The sequence below is a fragment of the Anabrus simplex genome, chromosome 3 (assembly GCF_040414725.1).
Source record: "Anabrus simplex isolate iqAnaSimp1 chromosome 3, ASM4041472v1, whole genome shotgun sequence".
Taxonomy (NCBI): domain Eukaryota; kingdom Metazoa; phylum Arthropoda; class Insecta; order Orthoptera; family Tettigoniidae; genus Anabrus; species Anabrus simplex.
In genome coordinates this window covers 20,246,680-20,261,488 of record NC_090267.1, presented here as the reverse complement: position 1 = coordinate 20,261,488, position 14,809 = coordinate 20,246,680, and the positions used below count along the sequence as shown (strand labels likewise).

General features: G+C 39.1%; 1 protein-coding gene across 1 annotated transcript in view; it reads right to left on the bottom strand.

Moving 5' to 3' along the window:
* LOC136866959 (zinc finger protein 569) overlaps nucleotides 1-14,809 on the bottom strand; it is a 291,176-nt gene that overhangs the window by 49,725 nt on the left and 226,642 nt on the right. The window lies entirely within an intron of this gene.

Genomic DNA, 14,809 nt, shown 5'->3' with positions numbered 1-14,809 from the left:
ACCAAGAATGGGATGTCTATATTTCTCCATTCACAGACTGTTCCTGCAAAACTAATGATCAAATGTACAAACGTAGTTATTATAGACAGATATTTATAAGAAAGAACAAACGGCTGCTTGCTAAGTTCCTACTGACTGTCAGATGACAGAGTCGCCAGTCTGTGCTGTTATTATGACATGGTCACTTAGAAGGTAGAAAGTTATTATTAATTAAAAAATTATTGACTGTGTAGTTGGAAATTCTGCCAGTATTTCATCATAAGTAACAAATTACATTGATCTTTTAAGTTAAGCTTTCTGCTGTACACCAAGTGGCCAAGTGTCTTGGGAAGAAACTGAATGTGATGTTAATAGTGAGTTGCTCCTCTGCTAGCCCTCAATACAGCACCAATACGACGAGGCATCCACTCTACAAGGGGTTTGAACCATTCTGGAGGGATATGGACCCACGCATCATGCACTGTTACCCACAACTGGTCTTGTGTATTTTGTGCGGAGTTAATGGAGCATACACCAGCATACATAGCATCCCATAAATGCTCAGCTGGATTAAGATAGGGGGATCTGGAGGGCCAATCCATGGTCGTAACTTCACTAGAGTGCTCCTCCAACCATCTGTGGGCCCCCACAGAGCATTAACATAGTGCAATTTCCTGTTGAAACATGGCATCTCCATCAGGTTACACTAGGGCCAGAAAGGGACACAGATGGTCTGAAATAATTTCCACATAACTTGTACCTTTCAGCGCTCCCTGCAGCCAGACAATGGAGCCTAATTCTGACCATGAGAAAGCTGCCCAGAACTGAGCCAACTCTTGCCTGGACACAACTTTGTTGACACGCGGGATCCATAGCCTCATAGAGCACACGCCACACTTTCACGCTCCTATCAGCTCGTTAGAACTAGAACCGGTATTCATCGGACCATAACACATGCTGCCACTGTTCCATGGTTCACTGCCGATGTTCGCAGGCCTATGCACATAATTGAGCTCTATACAAGGCGCCAGCAAAGGGTCAAGAGTTGGTCATCAGCTGGAGAACCCTATGCGATGTAGTTGCCTCCTTTCTCTCCTGGTAGAAATGGATACCTGACTCCCAACATTCAACTGGGTGGCAATTTGACTCACAGTAGTCCATCGAGCACCCAGTATTATTCTGCAGAGGTAGCTAGATGTCTGTTACTTATCTGTGGTCTTTTCGTGCGATGGTTTACGTCGTTGATAACATTATATCATCGATATTGAAGATCCACCCTCGATACTGTTGACCTGGGAAACCCAAATTAGCATGTAATCTCGATGATACTATTACCCATGTACTGTTGGCCAATGATCATCCCATGTTCAAAATTGTTAACTCACAACCGGTTATTATTTTCACGACAATGGTATCTGTAACAGACTGCTCAGCTACTCCATAGCTAGCTGCAATGCTCAGGGATCAAATACGGCACATTTTCTAATGGGACACCCCTTCCCGTGACTTTTGGCATCTCAGCAATGTGTTATATGCGAATATATCATTCTGGGTAACAATGGCTGCTGAAGAGGGACAGTTGGAATTCACCATCTGAATGAGAGGTCTTCCTAGAGCCATAAAGCCTTGATGACACAATAAAAAAAATATGGTTTAATATAATTGCAAGAAAGATTTTGAACTGATATTGTTCCTTGGTACAGTGCTTAACTGAACCACTTCAGGTTTAATTGTCCTGCATGCTCAGTTAGCATCAAATTTAAATCACCCACAACATGAGTAAGCCAACCCCATTAGAACTACACCGCAACACTCTGAAATAAGTGCCATAAATGGAACAGCAACCAGGATTTCCATGCTCAATTTTGAATGAAGAATTCCAAATAATTTTACACACCAACAACGATGTCAGAAGGAATATCTTGTGTTGTATATCTCAAAACATTGGGGTGTATGTAAAGGCTCTTCACACCTCTTTGGGTCTCTAATACAATTGAATGTGAGGCTTATGAACCTGGAACGTCTATACTTTTTTTCCCCATCTAGGTCTGATAATTGTTCCGCAGCGTAAATATTTGTTTTCCGCACGTTAGAGAACGAGTCAATAAATTCCAAACATATGGACAACTTCAATATAGAGTGATCTAAATATTTGTCTTTCCATTTTCCTAACACCCCTTGAGAGCCTATTAAGTGTTGGTTATCACTACTATTAACCCACACCCAGTCACTAGGTTTAATTTTGCACGCGGGGCTTTAGCTACGATTTCACAGTCACTCATATCAGATGAATTGTCACTTTCACTCAAATTCTCTTCTTCAATATGATCATAATCACCATCAATGTCCACAGAATTGTTGTCTAAAACCCTTTCAATTAACTCAGCATTAGCATTGTGGTCACTGGCCTTTACTATGCCCAGAACCATGGCTACGAGACTGACCGACACTTGATGAAATGTTTGTGCTTTCAGAGGCTACAACTGGGCAATAAATTAGACGGAGACCTGTAAACAAGCCACATTCCTGTTCTAATCACAGAAGTTCACAAAAGGTAAACCCCTGAAGGGGTGAACAAAATATAAGCTAGAACATGACAGCGCGGTGCGTGAATGTCTCTTAATTTGAGTTGAAGACCTGGCCAATGCTCACGTCACGTGAAATGAGTCGGGTGGGTTAAACATCTACTTGCCCCAGGAAGAGGAACTATACGACATGTAAATATCCACCTCTATGATGAGAAACATATTATCTTGATTAGTAATTACGAAGAAAGTTGTACACATTTTACATCATTCCTTATTTATCCGAATATCAGATTAGGTTTCTTCCCCAAATGTGGCAATCTTAAAATTCAGATCATCTTGTTTTGCATATTAAGAATATACATATTTTTCATTATATGTACAATGTTTTCCTTAGAAGTCACAGTGCTAGTACTCAAAATTTTTGAAATGGAGTGAAGTTACATGTAACAAGCTGTAACATCTTCATTTTAAAAATAACTATAATGCTTCCACTGCATGTTGAATTGAAATTCTGAAGTGTTCAACCTTAAATACAATTTAAAGGAATGTATGTCCAAGGATCATAAGGATCTCTTATCAAGAAAGATTTTAAATCATAAGTTTTTATTTACAACCATGTTCATCTTACAATTTTATTAATATGGATCAGATGTAAGGCTTTTCAGGCGTTTGCTCTATTAACCAGCGTTTCGTCTTAGGTCTGACACTAGACTCATCAGAGTGGGATGTGTCAGACCCTACCACTGATGCTGGGCTGTATGCAGGTGAACTTATCAGAAGCCCATTATAAGAGGCACAGTCTGATAACTGCATACGGGAGATAAATCTCCACAATGGAATTAATGCCTGCCTAGCAATTCCGAAACACTGGTTAATAGAGCAAACGCCTGAAAAGCCTTACATCTGACCTATTTTTGACAAGCTCTATTGGTGAAAAATATCCAATTCCCCCCATGGGAACTTGGAATTTTCCATTCGGAATTGGTGTCATAATGACCATTCCAAATAAATCATCTGCTAATAGATGTGACCAATATCATACACTGAGCCTTGCAACCCATGCCTCTAAAATACTTATCAGCATTATTTTGAAATGCATTGAAGGAGAATTGGAACTGACATTGTCAGAAGATCAATTTGGATTCAGGAAGGGAAGAGGGACTCAATAAGCAATCCTAGCTTTAAGAAGGATTATAGAGAAATGACTACGGAATGTTCTTAATATATTCATTGCTTTTGTAGACCTGGAGAAAGCATTTAATAAGTTTGAATGGGATAAACTATGCATGGTGTTGAAAGAACTGGGTGTTAAGTTCAAGGGCAGGAAAGCAATTTGTAAATTATATGAAGATGAGATAGCTGTTATATGATGTGGAGATTCCATAACAGAGGCCAACATTAAGCAAGGAGTTCAGCAAGGTTGTTTCGCTCTCACCAATTCTTTTTAATGCATACATCCAAAAAGCAATAGATGAAATAATGATAATTTTCCAATGACTGGAGGTCTCAAGATTCAAGGAGAAAGAATTACCATGCTTCATTTGCAAATGATATTGCAGTCCTGGCAGAAAACAAAGATGAACTGAATTACACGTTCGCAGAAATGTAATCCACCATCAACAGATATAATAACATGAAGATGAACAAAATGAAAACCAAAGTCCTTCTCTGTAGCTGGCAGTATGAACCTGCTCATTGCACTTTAAATGGAGAAGTGTTGACAAATGTACAGGAGTTCACGTATCTTGGTAGCAAAATAACAGCAGATTGAAGAAGTAGATGAGAAATTATCAGCGCAATTAACCAAGCCAAAGTAGTGTTCAACAAAAACATTAGTATGAGCCTCAGGAAAGGTCTTGTGAAGACATATGTGTGGAGCGTACTATTGTATGGTAGTGAAACCTGGACACTTAGCTTCGCTGATAAGAAACACGTAGTAGTTTACATAAATAAATTTCTGTTTGTCTTCTCTCTCCTTTTCCTTTCAATATTCAGTATTTTTGTATATTACATAGTTTGGCATCTATCACCCTGAACATTTTTGCAAAACTCTCCAGGAGATTTAATAGACCATAGTAAGTAGTCCTTCCCTAAACCTACCGTAGTAAAATGTTCCTTATGTATACTTTCATATTCCTCCTTTTTTATAACAATAGTTTGCAGGATTTATAGGTTTGTGATCCAACAGACACATTTCAGACAACTTTTTAAGGTGGTACTTATGATTTTGTTCAATTATTTTTGGCTCGCAAGCTTCAGCGAACACAACGAGCCATGGAGCGACAGATGCTAGGGATCAGCCTTAGGGATAAGATCCGTTCAGAGGACATCAGGAGAAGAACTAATGTAACAGACATCCTAGAGATAGTAGCAAAACTAAAATGGCAATGGGTAGGACACGTAGCTCGACAAGACTACAACAGGTGGACCTCTAGGATTGTTCACTGGAGACCATGGGGACACAACTCTGAAATTAGTAGATGTCACAGTTTTTCACCACTAATAAATAAATGCTGTTCTACATAGTAACTGATACTGGGCAGGTATGGAATATAACAGCAATTCATCTTAATCTTTTACTTAACACAATATGAAACAGAATTAGTTTCCCCCCAAAAGACACCAACCGTGAAAAACTCGCATCCAGACCAAGATGATCGTTATTAAATACAAGGTGGCTTTGGAACTGGTGACAATGTACATGAGATAAGCGCGGAAGCTGACACAAAAAGTATTACATTACAACAAATCACAAGGTTACAATATCACACAAACTATTTGATACATTTAGAAGACACATTACAAGATCGGAGAAAAATAGACAGAAAGAAAAACACCCCAAGAAAAAATAAATAAATAAATAAATAATAATAATAATAATAATAACAACAATAATAATAATACAAGTACAATAATATCAAGAATACGAAAAATTAGAATTACATAAATACACATATGCTCACACTGCGCATTTCCAATTTACCTCATAATTAAATTGACATTCCACTTTTACATCAGAAAATTTTAACACCACCATTTTGGTATTCAGTCTGTTATAGAATTTTGACAATACCGGATAGAGAGTCTTGATTCAATCTTGATGATATCAGCGAAAACTCAAGATAAGCCTAAAATTTAACAACGGTAACAAGGTTGGCTCGCAAACATAATATCGTTGAAATTCCATGGCGGTTGTAGTAAATGTTTCCTCTGAATAATTCACTAAAGTAGATGATCCTCCAAAATAATTTTAAATGAATATTTACTTACATGCCGGTGGTTTCGTATCCAATTTAATGTAATCCTTTATTACAAACTTACACCAGAACTACGGTTTCAGTGGTAGTATGCCTGCTTGCACCATAGGCCATCAAGACGAAGGCTCACATGTAGAAACAAAAATCACTAAAATATAAAGACAATTACCACTAGAAGAACACAACCAAGTTTGAAATGTATTAAGGCCTAGGCACAGTCGTAATTTAGTCTAGCTGGGCGTATCTAACTCCACTGCACCAGCGTTCTAAAATGTCTTTCAATGGATCCGACTAGCAGCATTCATCATGGACCACGGCAACTACATGACTCACTTCACTGTGTAGATCGAAAGAGCAGCACAGCGCACAGTTCAAGAGTGAGATCTGCGCATGCGCGCGCAATCGATTTGCTTATAGAGCGAATGAGGACGATCGAAGCTATTGACAGTTTTAGATATAATTTTGCATAGTAGACTGGACAGATGGATGAGCGTTCCAAACAATGGATGATAATGGGAGATAACATTCCAATACACAAGCAGATATGCCCAAATAAATACTTGTGGCCATTTTCATGTCACAATCTTATCAAATAATTCTGAATCGGCGATACCGTTACCCTTTCCTAGTCTGTACACCTTAAAGACATCAAGTTGCCCACTATCCTTAGAAACGAACCTTACACCTAGAATTACACGTTTCTCATCTTTAAATTTTTCGCAGCTTACAAATTCTTCTTTCACCAGAATGAAAACTCCCCCTCCTACCATTCCTATCCTATCTCTATGAAATACACTCCAGTTCAATGAGAAAATTTCTGCATTCATTGTATCATTTTGCAGCTATGATTCAACTCCTATTACCATATCTGGAAATTATATATCTATTCAATTACTTAATTATATTCCATTCTTTATAATAATTCTACAGTTCAACATTAACATTTTTATGTCACCCCTACTTGGTTTCCAGATCCCTGTACCTTTATCACCTCTCCCTGGACCAGCCCGTTTCCCTGAATGTACGTCCCTATAACCATTCTAAACAAATTTCTGAACTTATATGTACCACTGCGGTTTAAGTGAAGGGCATCTGAGTGCAGATCCCTATCTCCTACGCACCCATTAGGATCTAGAAATCTCACTACCAGTTTTTCACCGACCCATTCCACAGCCTCATTTAAATCCCCAATCACCTTCCAGTCAGTATCCCTCCTTACAAGTATTCCACTGATAACAATCTACGCTTCCTTAAACTTCATCCATGCTGCATTTACCAGATCCCACACATCCTCAAGCCTGCTGGTACTTATACCTGCTTGCCTTACGTTGTTGGTACCAACCCCTTTTCCCCTCCTCGTCTTCTAATTTCCTCAACATCTGCCTCAACCTAATTCCTGGGTAACACTCTGTCCTGGTTCCCTTTCCTTGACAAACTTTATCCACATGTCTAACAATGGAATCCCCATCAACAGAGTCTCAACCTTACCCACCTCATTTGACCACCTACCCTCCTGGTCAGCCCTATCTTTCCTGACAGCTGCAGAAGCTACTTCCTCCTTCCTTTTCTCCCTCTCATGAACCTGTTCCACCTGTCTTTTCCTACCCTCTACTCCCTTTCCTACCTTTTTCCTTCCCCCTATTTCCACACTTCTCAGCCACAGTTCCCGGTTCCTCATCTTCCCTGTCTTGTTCTACCTGCAATGACTTGTATATAGATTTCTGACAGACACCTGTCCCGAATTCTGATCCTGAATAGAGTTCGTAGGCTACAATCTCCTTCCCCTTAAAATGTTAGACCACCTGTCTTCTACAATTCTCACCTTTCTGTTCCATCCCTCTTTTACACCTACTGTCTCTTGTGCATTGTTTGAGGGAGGCCTACCTTACTTCGTGTCTTCTGAGAGAACCCTAATGATCTCCCTCAAACTCTCTAACTCCTTCCTCATACTCCTTAATGCCTGGTCACACCCACAGTTCCTACACATGAAGTCCTAAGCCATTTTTTAGGGAAAAATGAAAAGAAACAAAAAAGTAAAGTAATTTGTTCTGTGAAAAAAAAAAAGAAGGAAAGAAATATTGTCCAGGATAGTACATATGAATCACACAATACAGAATTTAAAATACTGCTACACTACTACCAGTACTTAGTTGTAATATATTCTTATCCTACTGCACCCTAACAGGATAAAAACTGTTGTTAATTACTGAATACCAAAAGGAATACACAAGAATTACACAATTCTAAACTGCAATTAAACCAATCCTAATTACTAGAACAGAATTCTAGTAAGAGGGTTTCTACAGATACTTCCACTATACTACACAAATATTTTACAATAATAGAATAAGAACGCTAATGTCTAGTAAGATACTACAATACACTACAATAATTTTAAACCATGTTCAGATGTATATTAATTACAGTATGTTATTACTAAGCACAAAGAGAAATTGAAAATTGCAAGTTTGAAAGTCGCACCCTACTCAAAGATTATCAACAAAGCTAAATGCATAGACAGATTTTCTTTTCTTTGCTAACTGTTTTCCGTGGTTTCCCAATTTCACACCAGGCAAATGCTGGGGCTGTACCTTAATTAAGACCATGGCCGCTTTCTTCCAACTCCTAGGCCTTTCCTAACCCATCTTCACCATAAGTCCTATCCGTGTTGGTACGACATAAAGCACCTAGCAAAAGAAAAGCACAATGGGGTCACCACTCCCAAAGTGATTTATCAATGACTGATAGATGTTATGAAATGATAATGCAGATTGTTGCTAGAATGAAAGATGACAGGGAAAATCGGAGTACCCGGAGAAAAACCTGTCCCGTCTCCGGTTTGCCCAGGACAAATCTCACATGGAGTGACCAGGCTTTGAACCACGGTATCCAGCAGTAAGAAGCCAACGCACTGGCATCTGACCCACGGAGGCTCACTAATGATATAAGTAAAACAGTTATTTTTTATTATACCGGAAACAGAATTACTCAGATTAAGCTGACAATATATTATAAGTATTTTGTTTGCAACATTAATACTATGTTATGCTTAATTGTGATCCATTTCTTAACTCTTATGAATGTGGTCATAAATATATTTATTCCTAAAAATCAAAATAACTTTTATAGGGCTGTCTTATATTTCAGTATAGACAATATGTACTAAGAAGGGCTATGTACACAAAAAATAAAATAAAAAGAGTTGCAAACTTGTAAAGGTTAGTATAACAACCAACACTGAGATTACTTATTTACTTTTGTATTTATTTGAATATTGAGAATCAGGAAATGCATAGCGCTGAACTAAGGGTTTATAATAAATATCTTACGTTCAGATCTTCTGAAAATAAAATGAGTAATGTACAAACTTATACAGAGGACACAATCATAAACAAAATAAAATGTACAATCTTAATGCACAGAAAACAATTATCTGCAAATTTACGTGTACAATATAAATATAGGAAATCAGAGGCAAATATCACTGAAGGAAAATGAAGTTATGACAGAGATATCATGGTGATGATGCCTGTTGTTTAAAGGGGCCTAACATCGAGGTCATCGGCCCATAATGGTACGAAATAAAATGTCAACAAAATGTTCAAAATCATCCACTAAAAAATGTCATGAAGAATGAATGGACGGACATGAACCCCCTAAAAAAATAGTGGATCCGACTTAAAAAAAAAAAAATCACAAATAAGAGTATTACTGTCCAAGGGACCACTTATAATGCACAATCCTGAATTGAGGATGTTTAATGTCTAAAGGGGTCCAAAATCCAGGTCTAAGGCCCCTCAGAATGATACTTATCGCTAGTAAAGTAGAACCATGGTATTTGTCATGTTTGGGTACTAATCAAAAGTAGCGAAGACTCACGGTGGTCCACACATGATGGTACTACTCACAAATATTGTACGTCGTACAGGTAACGCAGACCTATGGTATTTCTCACACAATGGCGCCACTCATAGCCAACGCAAACCAATGAGTTTCCTAACCTACTGTAGGTGTACTAGTCAGGGGTGCCGGTATTCCTGTGGTGTTCCTCACATAGTGGGTACTAATCACAGGCAACGCGGAGCCACGGTGTTGCTCATATAGCGGTACAACTCACAGGCAATGCCCAGACCCACAGTGTTGCTCACATGGGTACAACTCACAGGTACCCGAAACCCACAGACGAACCAACTCATTGCTTAAACTAATCACAAATCTATTTTGTACCTAATATAGTGGTACTACTTGCAATTAAAGGCGATCCACGGTGTTCCCCACGTGATGGTACTAATCAAAAGTAGTTTCATGGTTCTAAGACAACCATCCCTTGGTCGCCCCTTTCAGTCGCCTCTCACGACAGGCAGGGGATACCATGGGTGTATTTTTCATCTGCGTCCCCCACCCACAGGGGGTAGAGAGAGAGAAAAGAAGAAAGAAGGGATCCGTCACTTTGAAAAATGAGGTAACGGACGAAGAAAGGCAAGGGCCACGAAGGGCGTGAAAATGAAAGACTTCCTAGGCCTCGAATGCTCTAATACTGTCAGGTCGGAAAAGAACAAGAGTTGACCAAGGGAGGTTGGACAGGATAGGCAAAAGTGAGGAGCCTGGCACAAGTAAGTGGAAGCAACGCCAAGACTCAGCTAAGAACCCTGTGGTCGCCAATCCACACTCCCAAGTTGAGAGCACCTTGGGACCCTGTTAGTCACCTCTTACGACAGGCAGGGTATACCGCGGGTATATTCTACATGTGCATCCCCCACCTGCAGGGGGTAGTGTGTTTGGTCTGCGAGAGGTATTTTATTTCCCTCAAGTCCGCCAGCTACCCGGTTAGGACCCCCCTATCCGCCACCTGGGACGCGCCATGTGGGAGTATCACCCCTCCCCCTGCTACACCAGCGTAGCAGATTCATGGAGATATCATGGCAGAAGGAAAGATATGTTAAAGAGTCATTTACAGTCTGTTTCACCATGTTTGAGAGTCAGAGTATACAATATTTGCGAGGTTTGGTTTTAGTAACGCAGTCCCTATATGAAGCAAATGTACAAAAATAAACGTTGCTCAACTAACATAGTTTAGAAAACATGTAACAAGCCCTTTTCTTGTTCATTGTTAGCAATATAAAATGAGTATTCCTTACTCTAACAATATGTATGTTACATCACCCAGAAGGGAGGCAACTCACTTGACGGAAGCGTTTGCGGGAAACGACAATCCACTACAAGTAATAAATCTCATTGTGGACCGTATTGGACATCCATTTCGCAAGCAAGTTCCTTGAGCCCAGTAGCTCTGTGACTGCCGATCCTAAGCATGTGTCCACTTTGCTTGCTTGTTCTAAGTTTATTGAGAATAAAAGTAATACACAGAGTTTATCAAGTATATTGTTTAATTAGTTAGAAGTGCAAACGTCCGTCCAGGAAATGTGTGTGTGAGAAATCTCCATAATTGTAAAGCATGTGTGAACCAAGCCAGTCTGTTATTGAACTTAAAAAAAGGAAAACCATTAACGAGTGGTGAGAAGACGTGTGTGTTAAACGTGTTTTCCAAGTTTGGTGAAGAAAATCCTGGAAGTACTCTGGATGATGTAACACATACAGTGGCCGATGTAACGGGTATTTCCAAGGCAAGCACTTACCATGCTAGGAAAGGACTTAAGGTTGATAGGAAATTAGTTACTCCTAAAAAAACGCATCAAACAACAAAACTAACTGCAAAATACAACAGTTTTACAAAAGATATAATCCGTGAAAAAACTCACAACTTATTTTTAAGATTAGGAAATTTCGTGAATAGGGTAGACCTATATATTTCCTTGATGAAGTGTGGGTTAATTCAGGGTAATCTACTATGAAAATTTGGAAAGTTTAAACTACAAAATCTAGCACAGATGGATTACTTAGGGGATTACTGAATAGGTTGAAATCTCCCTCTGGCAAGGGGAAACGGCTTATTATTTTTCACGTAGGAAATGAAAATGGTTTTGTGGATTGGGGATTGTTATTGTTCCATTAAAAATCTACAAAGGATTATCATGAGGAGATGGATTGAAACATATTTTAGAAATAGTTTGTTGAAATTCTTCTCCGTCTCAAAAGGAATGGCTGATGATACCAATACCAATAACAACACCAACATGAAAGGAATAGAACAACTGCAGGACAGCGAGTAAACTGCCAGTCTTATTGCTACCCATTAAAGCATTATCACTTTTCTTTATGGATTGTTTTAGACAATGCTCCCTATCATTCTATTAAAGTCAATAGAATTCCGAGCAATTCTTTGAGAAGGTGAACATACAGAACTGGCTAGACATGACGGAAGTCTCCTAAGATCTGCAGTGCATTAAAATTGAACTGGCCGATTTGACAAGGATTCAGTACGACACGTATTAAGTTTATCTCCATATCATTGCTCCTTAAACCCAATAGAGCCTGTATGGAGCCAGGTTAAGAAACATGTGGCTCAAAATAATGTCAATTTCACTACTGAGAAAGTGCGAGAACTATTGATTGTGATACTATTGCCGATTGCTGGAAATTGTGTATTTAACACTTTACTGATGAGAAGGGAGCTAATATGTGGAAGCTGGATGGTACTGCGGAGGAATTCCTTGAACAGTTTGTTATCAACTTGGCTGATGACATGGATACCAATGAAAACACCAACATGAAAGGAATAGAACAACTGCAGGACAGCGAGTAAACTGTGAGTCTTATTGCTACCCATTAATGCAAGATCGATTTTCTTCATGGATTTGTTGTTGTATGTGTACCGGGCGGTACAGCTCCACGCCGCGAATTCAAATATTTAGCCAGTTGAAATCCCTCTACAGGAGAAAGCCTGAACTTTAACAACTGTATTAACTCAACGGTCTCTCGGAAGATGTCACTACTGTAAATTTGGTTAATTTGAAGTGTTCTGAACTGTGTCTATTTTGATTTGTGTTTGTTTGTTCCATATCAAGAAGTTTGAACATTCTCTAACAGATGTCGCTACCAAAAACCATGGTAACACACTCTGGTGCAATGGAATGAACTTTCCTGAAGAAATATTGTATTCCTAAGTTTTATTTTTACTAAATTTTGTTCTGTGGTTTGTGGGTTGGCAATATAATCCTTTCCTTCCACCTGTTTTGAAATTAGCCAATCATAAATTTCTGTAATTAATTTTCCACCAATAAGGTCTTTCTTCATCGTCTTGTGTATCAGTTTTTGCTGTCGGCCAATAAAAATTTGTGGGCGGGTTGTTATCATTCATGAAAGGTCTCGAATGTTCCACGAGGGTATACAAACTGCTGATTTTCTTGTCTCGGGGCCACTTCAGTAACATGTTTTGCAGTGTGTGAACATATATAGCAGGGGGCGGGAAGCGCCTCTTCCTCCAAGCAGCAGTTCATCTACAAGGTAATGGCCTGTTAACATCTTCATTTCTTGCTAGCTCAGCAGTTTTAACCCGCGGGGGAAGGTTCGAATCCTTTTTAATGTAAACCTTACTGTATTCATGTAAAGTAGCTGCAATTTGGGATAGAGTGTGCTTAACCCTCTCAAACTCCCCTTCATTTTGAATTTGAGGTGACTATGTTTTCGTAACTCTTTTTCTCTTCCTTCTTAAAGTCTTAAACTTATTTGCCAACTAGTCACCTCCCTAGTATGGGATTAGCACCTGTATAACTGGCTGAGTGCCACCTAGGTTTTAAGAAGTTTCATGTAGGAGTGCAAGTTACGCCTCCAGTCAATTTGATTTTTTGGGCCATTTAATTAACCAAGAGTTTGTTTTCTTCATGCGAATGCCCAGTAGGTTGGGTACAAGATACCCCTGTTTCTCTGTATGTGTGCCTTAAGGGCAGTTAGGAAAGAAGTTTGTTGCAGCCTGTGATAGGCTTGTAAAATTGAGAGTGGGTCTGCTCTTTCCCTCTTAATATTGTAATTAGGAGCAAGTGCTCCTTGTACTTAGGGGTTTTCTGCCCTACAACTATTGTGGTGGTGAGCTGAGAGCTCATAAATTAATCTTGGGGCTTGAAGCCCAAATCTTGTAACAATTGTAATTTCTTAAATTGTTTTCTGCTACTTGGTACCTGTTACTCTGTTGTTGTTATCTGTTGATTTTGAAAAGAAAATATAACCTTTGTTAAAGTTTTAAATTAACTTTAATTTCGTAAGTTGAGACCTATTCCAGCCAGCACCTTCTTTCACCTCTAACTACCACGGATAACTCCGTAACAGTATGTATTAAGTTTCTGTTTAAACAGGTGGCTGTTATTTCAATTAGTTTGTATTTATTTATTTATTTATTTATTCACGAAGCACAAGATACAGCTACACTGAGCAAATTTCACTCGCACTGTCAACAGACTATTTAACAAACGTAAACTTTCATAATAAAATATAACAAACATAACAATACATAACAAGATCAGGTACACATCCTACTAATAACTGTCCAAATCGAAAACCATGAGAATGTCCATGTTCATAGCCAAGTCGTCGTCGGTCAAGATGGCGGTATAATGCCTTCACATCAACTTATCTTTAAGATACTATTTACACACCTCTCGAATACACTTTCATTTGATGCTATATCAAGCTCTTGTCTCCTATTACAGTAATATTGTTAAAGAGTGTTGGGAGGCGGATTAGGAAAGATCGTTGAAGTATTGAGTGCTGAGTGTGGGGAATGTGGAGAAGGTCTTTGGTTCTGGTGGAGCGGGAAGGAACGCGGAGAGAGAAGAGAGAAACAAGATGTTCCGAGAGGTAATGTCCATTTAAGATCTCGTGGATGAAACTCAGGTCAGCTACCTGTCGCCTGATGTGCAGCGGTGACACATTCATTCCCATTAATACCTGCTGCGTAGACAGATTTCTGAGCTTGGGGTTTCTGTTCCTTACAATTGCAGCAAAGAAGGACACTGCTCTGTCTAACTGCTTAGTATTGGAGGGGATGGCTGTTGTCCAAATCGGAGAGCAGTAGCTTAAGAGAGGTTGAACGATCGTGAGGAAGAAGTGACGAAGAGCAATGGGATCAGAAATTTCTGTGAAGCGATAGAG